This window comes from Rattus rattus, chromosome 18, assembly GCF_011064425.1.
Source record: "Rattus rattus isolate New Zealand chromosome 18, Rrattus_CSIRO_v1, whole genome shotgun sequence".
Taxonomy (NCBI): domain Eukaryota; kingdom Metazoa; phylum Chordata; class Mammalia; order Rodentia; family Muridae; genus Rattus; species Rattus rattus.
The window spans coordinates 21,279,615-21,295,094 of NC_046171.1; the positions used below are offsets into that span (position 1 = coordinate 21,279,615).

The 15,480-nt window shown below is 37.3% G+C and overlaps 1 pseudogene; it reads right to left on the minus strand.

The window, feature by feature from the left end:
- Positions 1-1,040: 1,040 nt before the first annotated feature.
- LOC116887654 lies at positions 1,041-3,302 on the minus strand (annotated as a pseudogene).
- Positions 3,303-15,480: the final 12,178 nt, after the last annotated feature.

The following is a 15,480-nucleotide window of genomic DNA, read 5'->3' on the forward strand; positions in this document are numbered from 1 at the left end:
TGGGGCAACTCAACATTCTAGAGCAGATCTACGACTCAATATGTCTCCAACTCAGAATTGACAGTGGAAGGCTACAGATCTTAAATTAGCAAATCTAATTGTAATTGGATCCCAGGGCAGCAGAGGTAAAATGGCAGTACTCAACTTCAAAAAGTAAAGTGGGCCACAGTACTGAGCTATACCGCTATCAAATTAGGCAATAGGAAAGTCTGATTCAAGAATACTTGTGGCTTTGGGGAGTTAGTTGTTTCTCCAGAGATGACTATTCCTGGTTGTCAATCCGATGACATCTGGAATGGAATTGGGCACACCCATGAGGGATATTTTTCTTAATTATATCTGGATCTTTAAGGCGAGAAGATAAACCTTCAATCCAGACCTTTTGAGGTAAGAAGACCCAGCTGTAATCTGGGTCATATATTCTGTTGGCACCCTGTAAAGGAAGGCTCTCTCTTTACTTGCTTACTCTTGTCCTCTATAGCAAGTGCTTTCCTTACAGTTTACCTCAGATTCCATCATATACTGAAGGCCACCTAAGACATCCAATCGCATGAAGTGAACAACTACTGGATTGTTGGACCTTCTTGTCATAAGCATCCATTGTTGAATTACCTGGACCACAACCTCTGTAAGCAGTTCTACTAAAATCTCTCTCTCTCTCTCTCTCTCTCTATATATATATATATATATATATATATATATATATATATATATATATATATGTATATATATATATAAATGAGAGAAAGTGAGAGGTCCATTTGAGAACTTCTGTACCTCTAGAGAACCCAGACCAATACAAGTATATAGGACAAATATTAAATTAATTCTGAGCACAAAAGTCTTAGATAATATAAATAAAAGTCTAATCCAAATCAACAAAACAACAGCCAAATAGAGTTACACCCTTCAACAGTTTTTTCCTCTCCTCTCCTCTCCTCTCCTCTCCTCTCCTCTCCTCCCTCCTCTCCTCTCCTCTCCTCTCCTCTCCTTTCCTTTTCTTTTCATTTCAGCAAAGTAAGCCTTTATTTCTATGTCTCTCAAATTGATCTGGCTGAGTTGGTTGCTTGGAAAGGATTAGTCAGACCAAATCCCATATTCTCATCTGCTTCCACCCACTTTTCCTAGGCTTCAGCCTTGGCTCGGGTCCCAGACACAACAGTAACAGCAGTTGTGGCAGCAGTCACAGCTACGAAGGGCTTGACCTTTTCAGCAATTGGCAAGGTGTACTCAGTCTCCACAGACAAAGCCAAGACCTTTTGTGTCCATTGATAATCGAGTGTGGAACTGAGGCAGTGGTTGGCTAACCACTCTGCAGACAAACACTAGAAACATTTCGTACACCCTCTGGAAAGCCAGAGCTGAGAGTCTGCTCTGTGATGTCAAACACTCCAGGGTTATAAAGGATGCCGTTGTCAAACACCTATTAGATGATAAGCCCAAAGGAAAGGGGAGAGATGTTCAGTATCCTCAGCAGTGTGGCTTCACCAGCTCCTACTTTGTCTCTCATTTCAACCAGCTGCCCATCACTCAAAATCTCAATTTCAATTTCACCTGTGGGTATTTTAGTTTTAATGCCTAACGACTGGAAGAAAGAAGTCTTCTCAGGCCCGAGACCAGTGTTCTGAGCTGGCAAAGTGACATTACACTGGGGGATTGCACCAGCATGGGCTGTGGCAGTAGCCTGTACCTTATTGGCAGGCAGGGTATCCCTAATTATATCACAGTGAGCTCCTCCTTCATGAACAGAAGCCCATGTTCCCCTGCATATGGAGCTATAGTTTCTCCAAAGCTGAATTGTTTTCCAGATGTGCCACCCCCACCCCTGCTATGTCCTTGCACATCATAGTATTCTGCTCATCAGCACCACAGCCTTCCCTCTAAGGGACATGTGGTTCTGTTACATCTGCTTACAGCCCACACCACATTGTATTCTCCCACAGTAAAGCATTTTGGGTAAGCATCCAAATGTTGCATGATCTTAAGGAAACAGTTGGACTTCTAGGTCGTCCTGTAGGCAACATGGTGGAATGTCAGGACTTGCCACAGCAGGGTTTAAAGCCAATGTCACTCTAATGAGGACACCACCCAAGAGCCAACAGTTTTTATACTGGCCATAATGGAGTCAATTTACAAAGTCAGAACAACGTGAGTGAAAAGTAAGCAGGTTTCATAAGAGGACAACTCCAGAATGCCACAAAAAATATGTTTTTTCTCAGCCTTCTGCAAAGGAAGCTGTGAACTTTCACTAGAGATAATATACACTGGGACAAAGGAAGTACATGAGATAATTTTGACAGCTTCTCAACAGTGATTCTGAGCTCATCTTAACCACAGGAAACTCAGAGTTTCACTATGGTTTTACCCGTCTAAGTAAGAACTGGCAGAAACCAGATGATATTTAATATTGACGCCATTGCATCTGAGAGCACCGTGAGTCCTCAGCTACATTTGATGATTGCTCTTACAAGTTTGACTGTTTAACTAGAGTGGATGAACCCAAAGCGCTCAGAATTCTGTGTCGTTCCAGGAGATGTGGGAACAGTTCTTTTACATGGGAAAGATAATGGAAAGCTTAAGTAGCGTTATATCCAAAAAAAGTAAATAAAATGGTGCCTCATACCTGGAGGATATTCAGAGATTCTTCATGATGTTGTGAAAGCCACAAAAGATGTTGCTGTGGTGACTGCCAATGTATCTCCATTCAGCATGCTCTACATAAGGGGCAGGTTTTCAATTGATGGTGAAATATCCCAAACTGACTGTAATAGCAGCTACAGTACCAGATTGAGTTGCATTATTTGAGCTCATTACTACAGTCCCTGCTACTGATATAAGTAGCTATTGTGTACTAAACATACCCATTTCTCTGCATGTGTCTGAATATTTAAGCACATGTAGTTTGCTTTTAATTGGCATAGGCATTGATACACATGCACTCTCCTGCTTCAGGGATATCATTTCCTAGCCTTATGTTACAAGTTCTTCTTTGGCAGGAAACCTGATCACCTTTCCAACAGACACAATGTGTGTCTTTGTTGACACTGGGATCTTGGCCAGGTCCTTCGCAGTGTGGGTCCTGGGGTTTGCAGAGCTTTTTAGTTACTGCTGGTGCTACTTTGATCAATATCTGACAAGAAGAAACGTGGGAGAAGGACTTGCTCGACTCATAGCTGGAGGGTACAGTTCATCATGGTAGGAAAAGTGGACTGACAGGAGTCCCAAGGAGCTGGGCAAAATGAATATTTGGCTAGAAGCAGTGGGAAACAAATGCTGGAGCTCACCACACATACCTGTTTCATCCCCCTTCTTAATTCAGTCTCTGACGTCAGCCTATGTTTACTATTCCTTCCTCTGTTAATTCTCTCTGTCAATATCCCATCCGCACAGAAATGCCCCAATGTAAGCTTCTTTAATAATGCTGTCTACTTAAGTTGTCAACAAAGATAATCATCACAACAGCTGTGCCTTGTGCCCTCTGCAGGTAACTACTCTCATTTTGATTTGATGTTGGGTCTTCACAGATGGAATACTTATTTAATAGATCATGATGCTACCATGTAGCCTGACCTGCCCATCATTAACTCAGTTATGGCCCATGATGGTTCACTTTTGTATACCTGGAGGTCTGCTCCTGTCATTTCTCTTCAAAATGTATCCTGAGAAGCAAAAGCAGTCATCTTTTGCTTTTCGAGTCTAACTTTTATCTTCTAACTTTTCTTTAAGTTCTCCTTCAGATTTCATGGGTACAGTGAAGATTTCAAAATGCTCAGCTCACATAATTGTGTGAGTATATTAGCCCCCCAATTTACAAACACATATTATATACATACATATATATATATATACATACATATATAGGCACATGTATAATAGTATATAACTATTTGCAGACCTTATTTATCTATCTCTTTGAAATGTGTGTGTGTGCGTATGTGTGTGTACATATTTTATTGGTTCTATTTCTTCAAAGGACCCTAATTTATTACTATATGGTTTTATACATCAACTTAATGACTTAATTGCATAAGTTACCTGTTAGAAAATATGCGATGGAGTTTCTGGAGGAATTTTCAGAACAAGACAAAGACTACACATCGAATTATCGTTCTTTCCAAGTATATGACAAAATGTCTATCTAATAATGCTGCCTCAGGCACTGATGCCCCAAAATACACCTTTCATTCCTAAGATCAAGAAAACAGTCTCTTCAAGTCCTTAATGTGATTTTGATAAACTGTAAATAAATATGGAAGCTTAAAAGATAATACTTCTCACTGGAATTTTATTTTGATAGATTGTTCCAGAAAGTACAGGATGAGAGAATTTGATTGCCCATTTCTGAAGAGGTGTCTATGTACTTGGTGCTTCTTGCCAAATGGTATCCTAATTGGGCCCGGGAAGGCCCATTTCTCTGCAGGCCTGGAGTCCCTGTGTATGCAAAGGTAGAGATACAACACCATGAGACTTTGTTATTGCGTTGGCAAGACTCCTTTATAGGAGTAGTGGGGAGACACCTGGCTAAGTGATGTCTGAAGACATATGGCTTTGGCAGCCCTGCCACCAAAACATTAAAGAGCATGATACAATTTCCGGAGGAGGAATCTATGGGCTTGCCAAGAAGGCTGGGTATTTGATAAGAATGCCAAGACCAACATCCCTCTTCACGCTTAGAGCTTTGTGCATAGCAATTCTGCACTGGAGGTGGTGTGGTGGAGAAAGATAGATTATTCAAAGCTGTGTCAGTGTTGAGTAGATGATTTTTATTCAAACTAACTTTCTGGTAATAATTTCCATATATCTCCTAAAACCCAACAAAAATCAAACAACAGTGAAAATCAGAAACCAGAGAGCACAGGAGGTGTGATTGTACCCTGCAAAATACCCCAGCCAGGAAGTCTCTTTCTTCTCTACTGCTGTGCTCAAATTAAATTTGGACTAGTTTCAGCTGGAGACTTTAAAATCGCCTTTTCTATCTCTTTGAGTAAAACACAGCAGTACTCGGAGCATCCTCTGCCTCAGAGACCATACTCAACCTGGATGCTAGAGTATTTGTTTGCTTGCAAAGCTATATCAGAACAATTATCTGGGCCAATTTCTTCTTACTGTCTTTAAGCAAGTTTAACCTTACTTACATACTAAAATATATTTTAAAATTTTTATATGGTTGTTGTTATCATTTGATAGATGTAACCTTCCTAATGTTGCATGTGATTGGCTGGTCTATTTGAATAACGTATATAAAATTTCAAGACTGCTCAAAGCAAACCAGGGAAGAAAACTTTTCTATTTTGTGAGGTATTTTTTCCCCTCTATAATTTCTTGTGATGTTCCTTTATATTTTTAAAGTAGAAAGGCTTTGTTAAATGATTATATTTTGTAGATTACATGTGATTTTGCCATTATATGCAGTCTGTCAAAGAGATAAAGAAATGGTACTTGAATTTTTCCATAGCAACTAACTTTTATCTACATTTAATGCATTCGTTTCAAACCTAATATGTTCCCTGTTCCATCATATCCAGGCAGCATTGATTTACTTACTTCTCCATTTTATATAGCTTTTAAAGTAATATCAAAAGTTGAGGCTATTGTTATTCTATTCATAATATAAAAATCATTTCTGCTGTAGCCAGGATTCCTAAGAGGTAGCGAGATGCAGTTTGCTTATAGAAATGTCATTTATGGCTGGTGAGATGGCTCTGCTGGTAAAGGTGTTCACAGCCACTGGTGAGCAGAGTTCAACTCTCATATTTATGGGATAGGAGGAGAGAACCAACTCTGACTTCATACGCACACTGTGACCTGATGTTGTCAACCTGCATACACATATATACAAAAGCCAATCAAAAATATAAAACTATGACTTTAACTCAATATCTATATTGAGATATTGAGAGTTTTATTTGTTACTGACAAACCTGCCATTTGGAAGACAAATCACACAACAAAAGCCCCCAATTTTCATAGCAAATATTACTTTACCAAAAAGCTCTTTCCTATCTCTTTAGTTTCTTCTGAACTGACCTCATGGCTTTGCATCTCACCCTTTCTGTATTGTTTCCTGACTATTAATCACTGTTTTCATTCTGCCCCATGTCAGTGAAAAATCTTCAGATGTGGTGGCAAATAATGAATCACGAGCAACAGTTCAGCATTTATTCCCAAACTCTGACAGCGTGTTGCCTGTAGACAGTGTTATTTCTGGACTGTACTTCCAGACATGGAGGTGAATCTGATGGCACTGGCCACAAAGCACGGATGGGAGGTTCAACTATGTGCAGAATCTTCTAAGCAGTGTGTGAATTACTACTTCAGGGTCACAAAACCATTGTACCTCTGTTCCCCTGGTAGAAGTCCAATTCTACTATATTTGAGTTTGTTTTCTGCACTACTGAGCTCTGCCTGGTCTTGATGGAAACAGAGCGACATGGTTCCTGGCCCTGGTTAAGGGTCCTGGTGTGAGCTTCCATGAGTGTCAATGACTGCTATGGGAGTAAGGCTCGTTTGTGCAATAATGTATGTATTTTCTGGAACCACTAGCAGCAGCGGAGGTTTCTTTCCTTCAGAAGAGTATCCTCCCTGTTAATGTTAGTGACTCCATGATAATTAGGAACAACAACAGACCAGGAATCAAGGATGTGATTATGTCTCTGCAAAATGCTAAATATAGCCCTTAAGGTTATGTACATAACAAACAAACAAAAAACAAAAACAAAACAAAACCTCTAAAAACATAGGTTCAATATATATATTTCAATATATGTATATATACATATATGTGTGTATATATGTGTGTATATATGTGTGTATATATATACACATATATGCATATATATATATGTGTGTGTGTGTGTGTGTGTGTGTGTGTGAATGACCTGGGCTTTTGGTCTGCATGATTTAAGCTAGCAGAAAACTATAGCAATTTTTTAGAATTTTTCTCTAGCAAGAACTGAGCTATCAGGAGATCTCTGGAGAGGAAATCCAGCTGTTCTGTAATTTGTAGAAGGGATGATCTCCTCCTATTGGCCTTCAGATGAAGATGTCTGGTCTAAGAACTAATAGTGGAGCACCAAGAAGTGAAATAGAGCTGAACCCTGGGTTAAAGGAGATAAAGAGTTCAAGGGAGTGGTGATTCCAGGGAATGATCCCACCCAGTTAAACTAATTGTTTATGTTTGCAGTTGAACAAGAATTAGTTTGGACTTTTAATCTGGAATGAACTTGATTCCAGAAATGGTGGGCACAATTGTGATCTTCTTCTTTATCAAGCTAGACTTTGGTCTCAGCAACTCACCTAAACTGTCTGAGTGTCTATCCTCCTCTTCTGACACACTGTAGATAATACCTAAGCTAAAAGAAAAAAACAAGTAAGTACATTTATATTCTGACTTAGATTAAGACATACTATTTGTTTCAACTAAAGCTTTATCTCTCCTTTTTTCTGAATTAGTCATTAGTTATTATCACATTTTAGTAAAATTGCATTTATTTAAAAGCTAACCATCTCAGGAAAAAAATATGTTGCAAAAGTTAGTGAGGAAATCTTGAAAAGATAAACATACTTATTGAAGTGTGATAATTTCGCTGAGCAAAATATTTATTCAGCACTATAAGCATTTCTCCTTAATGTGGTTGGATCTGGCTTATGCAAGCTTTAAGAAGTTTCTGCCCCGAGGACTGATCTGGCTTCCAGATATTATAGATCTCGTGAAGGTCAAATTGCAGTCCCTCGGCAGGTGAGTCTGGGTTCAACTCTGCCCACAGTCTCATCTCTAATTTTCGATAAGGCTAAAATGCACTATTCGGGCGCCTTTTATTCTTCTCTCCTGTAACTCTGTCTTAGTTGCGGTTTCCATTGCTATAAAGAGATATTATGATCAAGGCAAGTCTTTTAAAGGCAAACCTTTAATTGGGGCTGGCTTACACTTTCAGAGCTTTAGGCCACTATCATAGGAGGAAGAATGGCAGCATACGGACAGACATAGGGGAAGGAGCTGAGAGTTCTGCATCCTGATTTGAAGGCAACCAAGAGAGACTGGTATCCTTAGGCAGCTAGGAGGATGCAGTGGGTGGATCCTGAGCATAGGAGGAGACCTCCAAAGACCACCCCGACAGTGATGCACAAGGCCACACCTCCTTATAATCCCACTCCCTATGGGTCAAGCATATTTAAACCACCACACATTCATTTACCACAGCTTCGAAATGCTTTCTCTGTTATCCCCAATTATTTTATATTTAATCCCTAAGTAAATGCAATAGAGGATACTACAAAGAGGTTTAAAACCATTTCTTTTTCTTTTTTCTTTTTCTTTATTAACTTGAGTATTTCTTATTTACATTTCGATTGTTATTCCCTTTCCCGGTTTCCGGGCAAACATACCCCTAACCCCTACTCCTCCCCTTGTATATGGGTGTTCCCTCCCCATCCTCCCCTATTACCGCCCTCCCCAACAATCACGTTCACTGGGGTTCAGTCTTAGCAGGACCCAGGGCTTCCCCTTCCACTGGTGCTCTTACTAGGCTATTCATTGCTACCTATGAGCTTGGAGCCCAGGGTCAGTCCATGTATAGTCTTTGGGTAGTGGCTTAGTCCCTGGAAGCTCTGGTTGGTTGGCATTGTTGGTCATCTGGGGTGTCAAGCCCCTTCCAGCTCTTCCAGTCCTTTCTCTGATTCCTTCAACGGGGGTCCTGTTCTCAGTTCAGTGGTTTGCTGCTGGCATTCACCTATGTATTTGCTGTATTCTGGCTGTGTCTCTAGGAGAGATCTACATCCGGTTCCTGTTGGCCTGCACTTCTTTGCCTCATCCATCTTGTCTAATTGGGTGGCTGTATATGTATGGGCCACATGTGGGGCAGGCTCTGAATGGGTGTTCCTTCTGCCTGTGTTTTAATCTTTGCCTCCTTATTCCCTGCCAAGGGTATTCTTCACCCCTTTTAAAGCAGGAGTGAAGCATTCGCATTTTGATCATCCATCTTGAGTTTCATGTATTCTGTGCTTCTAGGGTAATTCTAGCATTTGGACTAATAGCCACTTATCAATGAGTACACATTTCTTGACATTCACACACAGCTTCTGATTGACTCTGAACACAATCGACTACAGGAAGAAAATATCTCGGTCCAGGAAGTTGCTAAGTTACAACATGATCTAGTGGGTCATGTTTTATACTGGACAAAATGTATTTTTTGTGTATTTGTCATTCACTGGAAATATGTTAAAAATCAAGACATTTCTGTACACATACTTTTATTCATACTTCTTATCTAGAGAAATGACATGACACATTATGAAGTTATACCTGCTTATAATATGTATTAGGTTATGATCTGCACAGCTTGTGGCTGAGAAACAGCTTTTGGTGTGGGACAGAGAGACAACAAACACATGAACGCAGAAATATAGGAAAAACTGGCAAAGTAGTTTTTGCAAACATTGGTCAACTGCTCATAATTTCGTACTTTGACCAGAGAAAGATTGTATCTCTTAGAGCCTGACCAGGGGAAAGACTTTGTGATGCCTTGGTTCTTGCTATGTCCGGTTCATAATAAACAATGCACATTCACTAAGGGATTCCTTGGCTCCCAAGGAATTAGTATATTCACAAAATCCAAACTACAACCTTATATTTTACTTCTTTGAAATCTGTAAGATGCCATTTCTAAATCAATTTTCATGCACAATCAATGTGGTCTATTTGTACATTTGCTATTTAGATGAAATAACTGTGATTTCTGATGCCTAATTTCCTTGGACAGAGTAATTATTGGCTATAGAAGACATTATAAAATGAGCATTCCCGTATTATGAGTGATTTCTATATTCTACAGCCTATGGTCATATTGTTTTTGTTAAAATAACAATGTACAAAGGGCATTACCTGAAAGTCGTTTTCCATAAATTGAGACAGAAACTTTATATAATATACTCTGTTGTCTTATACAGTCGTGTTTATCCCACTGTAGAGGCAAAGACATAGAACATTAAATGATTTTCCATGATACACAGTTGAAACTAAAATACAGGTCTCTAGTGTAATTCTTACATTGACTCAATGGAGTGTTCAGAGTAGACAAGATATCCAGACAGTGCAGTGACTATATGGGCTTTAGAGGTTGGAAGCATCTTTCCTAGTCATACCTCTATCAGATTGAAAATCTAAATAAAGGTTCACTGGTTTTTTTATGACCCAGGTTCCTCTTAATTAAGGAGGACTCAATGTCCAAATTTTCTTTGTCACCTCTGATAAAATTAAGAGTAAAATAAAATGTAGTTACCATATCCTGTTTCTATTATGCTAGATATGATTATTATTATCACTTTCATCATTCTACACTCTTTCTTTAAGTTTGTCAATGACTTATTTAAACTATTTGCTCCTTGGATATGAGGTATTTGCTAAGAAGTACTATTTTCAGGTATGATGCAATAGGCATACCTTGCCTGTCTTTACTCTGAAGGAATATATATATATATATATATATATATATATATATATATATAATTCTGGTATTCTGGGAAGCGTGTAAAAATATCCAGAAAAAGAAGGAATATATATACATATACATATATATGTGTGTGTGTGTGTTTGTGTATGTATGTTTGTACATATGTATATACACATACACACAAAACAAATATATACATACACATATACACACATATATACATATACATATATACATATACATCATATACTCATACACATATGCATACACACATGCATATATACATATTCATATGTGTGTGTTTGTATGTGTGTATATGTATGTATATAAGTCTGTGCAATAGATATAGATAAATAATGGTAGTGATAAAGATGGAGAAATTGATAGAAACAGAGACATCTATATCTATATATATAGAGAGAAAAATAAATAGGTATAGAAAAATAGATATAGAGCTAGGTACATATAGAGGTAAAATTATAGATAGAGATTAGATATAGATAGGCAATAATGGTGGTATCAGAGCTTATAGACAAGCATCAGGCAGTATTGCCCTTTATGGACTGAGTGGCTATGTAACTTGGTTGTCAGAAGAAACCCCACCCCTTGCACTGCTCCCTTTATTTTTCAGCACATTTCCCATGCCAGATCCAAATCCCAGAGCTCACTGAAACCATAGCACAGCCAAGTACATCTTTAAAGCAAATCCTTCCCTTTCGGCTGAAGAAACTGGAAGAAATGTGGCCATTGGAATGTAAAGAGTAAGGGCAAGGTAGAGGGAGGACATAGGTACAGGAAAGAAACAACTTCCCCTCATGCAGACAAGCATGAGTCTTGGATTTAAGCACTCCTGAGTAAGACTCAAAGCATCATCACAGAGGGAGCAATGAGAACTGAAGCAATATTGTCAGGAAAGTATGATCCTCTGGGTGTCACTGTGTGTGGTCGACAAAGGCAACTCTGCCCAGGGTCTAAATAGCTAAGTAAAATAGAAATTACTATTCCCAAAATGTCAAGTAAAAAGCTCCTTTCTGATAGATCGCAATACAGAAAAGTACCAATTAGAAGACAAACATTCTTTTCATGGTCCTAAACAGTACACTTATCAAAGATCAAGGGAAAATTGAGTATTATTGATCATATGAGAGGAGGGGAATCATGATCAATTCTCTAGAAGAAAGCTGATCAAACTTTAGATGACATTTGTCCCCTTCCAAAGTTGGGTATCTGTACTAGAATAGAGAGACCAGAGAAAAGGATAAAAGGGTTGTGGAAGGGATCACTAACATTAACCCAAAGATAAAGGAGAAAGGGAACAATAAAAACAATTTCAGCATTATGCCATTTGAAATACAAAGAAGAAGAGAAAGAGATGATCTTAGATCAAATACAAGGGGAAATATCTGAAAACTTCACAAATATGTTGGAAGAAATAAATTTATTAACACAAAACATCAACAAGCCTCAAACAGAATCAGATTGGGAATAACATGCCTACATACATCTTTAATCCATCTACTCAGAACATAAATTTACATTTAAATTTTTCACCTTTCCTAGCACTTATTAATTATATTATCTGATGGGCTTCATTATGGCCTTTCATTTGTGTATATAATATACTCTGATCATCTTTAATCCTCTATTATAAAATGTTCTTATCACCACTGTTCATAGTTCTCTATGTGTACCTTCAAATTTGCTAATGAGGGATATCATACCATCAATACCTGTGAATGAAGCTTATATTTAATAATTCAAGGGCTAGAAGACACTGAGAAAACTATGTTATAAATGTAGACTAAAAGATAAAAAAAAATCCACAAACAAAAGACTTCATCCACAATTCTATTACTGAAAATGTCCACTGAGAATTAAGGTTGTGTAAATACATTGTCAAAAGATGGGAAAAAATGATTTAACTTATCAACAAATAATCTTCAAGGGAGACACAGCTTCAGAGCTTCAGAATAAAGAGTGATTATACCAAAGCTATATCCAGACCTTCAAAAGTGAAGGAATGTCAACTAAAAGGCTAAATCGTAGTTGTGCATAAATTAATTTATTTTCTTAATTGAAATGAGTAGGATAATCATGTCAATTGGCTAATGTTTTCTGCAAGTTATATGATGATAAATTTTAGGATTGTGGATCAAATGATCTCAGCTGCACATGTTCAGTCTTAATATCACAAGGCTTATTCAGTCCTGAAGAATGGGTGAGTGTCCTGGGTTGTCCTGAGAAGGCTGGTTTTGAGGCACTGACTATAGCTTGAAAATCCTGGGTCTAATTATGACGCTTAAAGGATGACTAACATGTTCAATACCAAACCAAGACTAAATTATGGTCTGTATGAAAAGCACAATCAGTAGAAATAAATCAATTGAGAGATGATTAGTTACAAATAATGATCAAGAGATAGAAGGCATAGCTATATCAATATCAAGGAAAGTGGAATTCAAACAAAGAACATTTTTGAAGATAAAAATATCAGAATAACAAAAATACCAAGTTATTAAATAAATGTAAGATACTCTATAAACCTCAAAAGAAAATTTCAAGTGCAAGATATAGCAGACACAAGGCTTGACAAAGAAAACAGACACATTTACAGTCATTATTGAAGGCTGGCATTTTCTTTTCAGCAATAAAATAAGTAAACAGAAACTTATTAGTGCTAAACAGAAGCAAACACATTCACAAAAACTTGACCTCTAATTGATGGATACAACCAATGAACAATATAAAGATGTCTACAAATTATTTTAGCAGAAAATGGAAAAGATATAATTCTCATGTTAGATACAGAGAACATGAAAGAATAAAACTATTTATTTAAAAAGATCAATAAAATCATTCAGCTTTCAACTAGATTGACCATTTTAAAAGCTATCAAATATAATTATGTAAGCAGTAATATAGTGAGGGGATTTAAATGAATGGCACATTACAAATGGCTTCTCCTTGTAAATTTGTCCCTTTATATTGGCTGAATTAATTCCTTGAATGGCCTCGAGCTAAGGCCCCACTCTTGAAAGAAAAAAATACAATATTTCTGAATTTGTTTTAGAAACTATATTATCATATTTTCAACCACTGAAATAAAACAAATAATAACAATTCAAGTTATTTATAGTATTGGAATCAATAAATAAACATGCTACACAATTCTTTTCTAGAAATTAAAAATGTATGGGACCTTTGTCCACTCATTTCATAAGAACCTCTTATTGAAATTTCAACTAAGTAAATAGATTTGAAAAATTAAAAATCCTAACTCAAATTATTTCTTAAATGTGCATCCAAAATATATTAAAGTATTTACAAAATTAATGACAGAAACAAGTAAGAAGAATAGCTTAGTGATGTCCAGATAAGTTCTTGAATCCCAAATGTAGGGCTCTGAACCACATACACTCAGTGACATATGCAAATGGGCACTTGAATCCAAAATGTCACAGACAGATATAATTTGTCTTGAAAAATACAATCTTGATGTCTTTGAATACAAGGGTATCAGTCAAGAGACTAAATAGGAACATAGAACAATATGATCATCTCAGTAGGAACAGGAAAGCATCTAGAAACATCCAATATCCATCCATGATCAAAAAAAAAATCACAAAATACTGTCTTTAGAATTAACTCTGTGTCCATGGAAAGTATCTGTCTTACTTGATAATCAATATCCTCATTAGTAACACATTGTTTTCTAAGGTCGGGAACTGGGAGAACTTACAGGATATTGGAAGGTTCAAGCAACTCAATATACAATTAAATGTTTTTAAAAAGAACAGATCATAGATAAGAGATGGGAATATGTCTATATATCTAAAAAAGAAAAGAAAAGAATTTGGCTTCTTTCCAGGAGTTCATGATGATAACTACTATACTCAGTATCTATAGTTTACACACTTCCCATTATTCGATGGGTTCCTGCTTATATTTTGTTATATATCCAACAAGTGCTTGAAGGCTATACAGACTAGAAACTCTGCAGCGGGTTTAGCACAGCTCCATGTTCTCAGGATTCAAATCAAATGGCTTGGTGAAATGCTACCAGATCATAATAAAACACTTTAATCTCAGTCACCACAGTGTCACAGGGGAAACTAATTGTGTGACACCGAGCCCTGACTTTTTTCAGTCCACACTTGTGACATCAACAGCAAATGCACAGCATGTGCTGTGAGCAATGCCTGGCAGTTAGGTATTGTGATTGCTCACATTGTAATTAATTCCTGTGCACAATAGTGGGCCCTGTTCCTTTGCAGATAAATCCTCATGATACTGTATGGAAACAGAAAGTTGGAAGATGGAATTGCTCAACACGATTCAATGTACAGCAAAGAAATAAAGAGTAGCAATGCTGAAAAGTGACTTTAGAATGAAACACAAGTTGAGTCACCACAGAAATACTTTATAAGGAGGTCTGGGGGATGGGTGGTCAGTGGGTCAAGAAACTTGCTGCCAAGTTAGACCACCTGAATTGACTTTTGGCGGGCACAGATAGTAAAGGAGAAACTGACTTCTGCAGATTTTCCTCTGACTTCCACACATGTACCTTTGAATATGGGCATGTGCACACACACACACACACACACACACACACACACACACATGCACACAAACACTTGCATGTAGACACACACACACATGCACACACTTGCATGTACACACATACTAAGTGATTAAAAAAGCCAATATTTATTGAAGAAATATTCACAATCCTGCTACTAAAGACACTCCAGCTACATAGACCTTTCATGTGCAGAACTAATGTATAAATAGACAAACTATTTTGTCATCAAAATCATGTTTGAAATGATTGTGAGGTTGAAAATGATATTAAAATGAGAAATGTGATTGAAGAAAAAAATCTTTTCATTGGGTATTTTTGGAGACTGGGACATGTCAAGAGTTTTCCAACATGTGGTAGATGATGAATCTATTTTAAAAATAAATGCAAGTGTGAACATAGCATTGATCACTGCCATGATTCTGCTTATTTCTTAGAAAGTTTTAAACT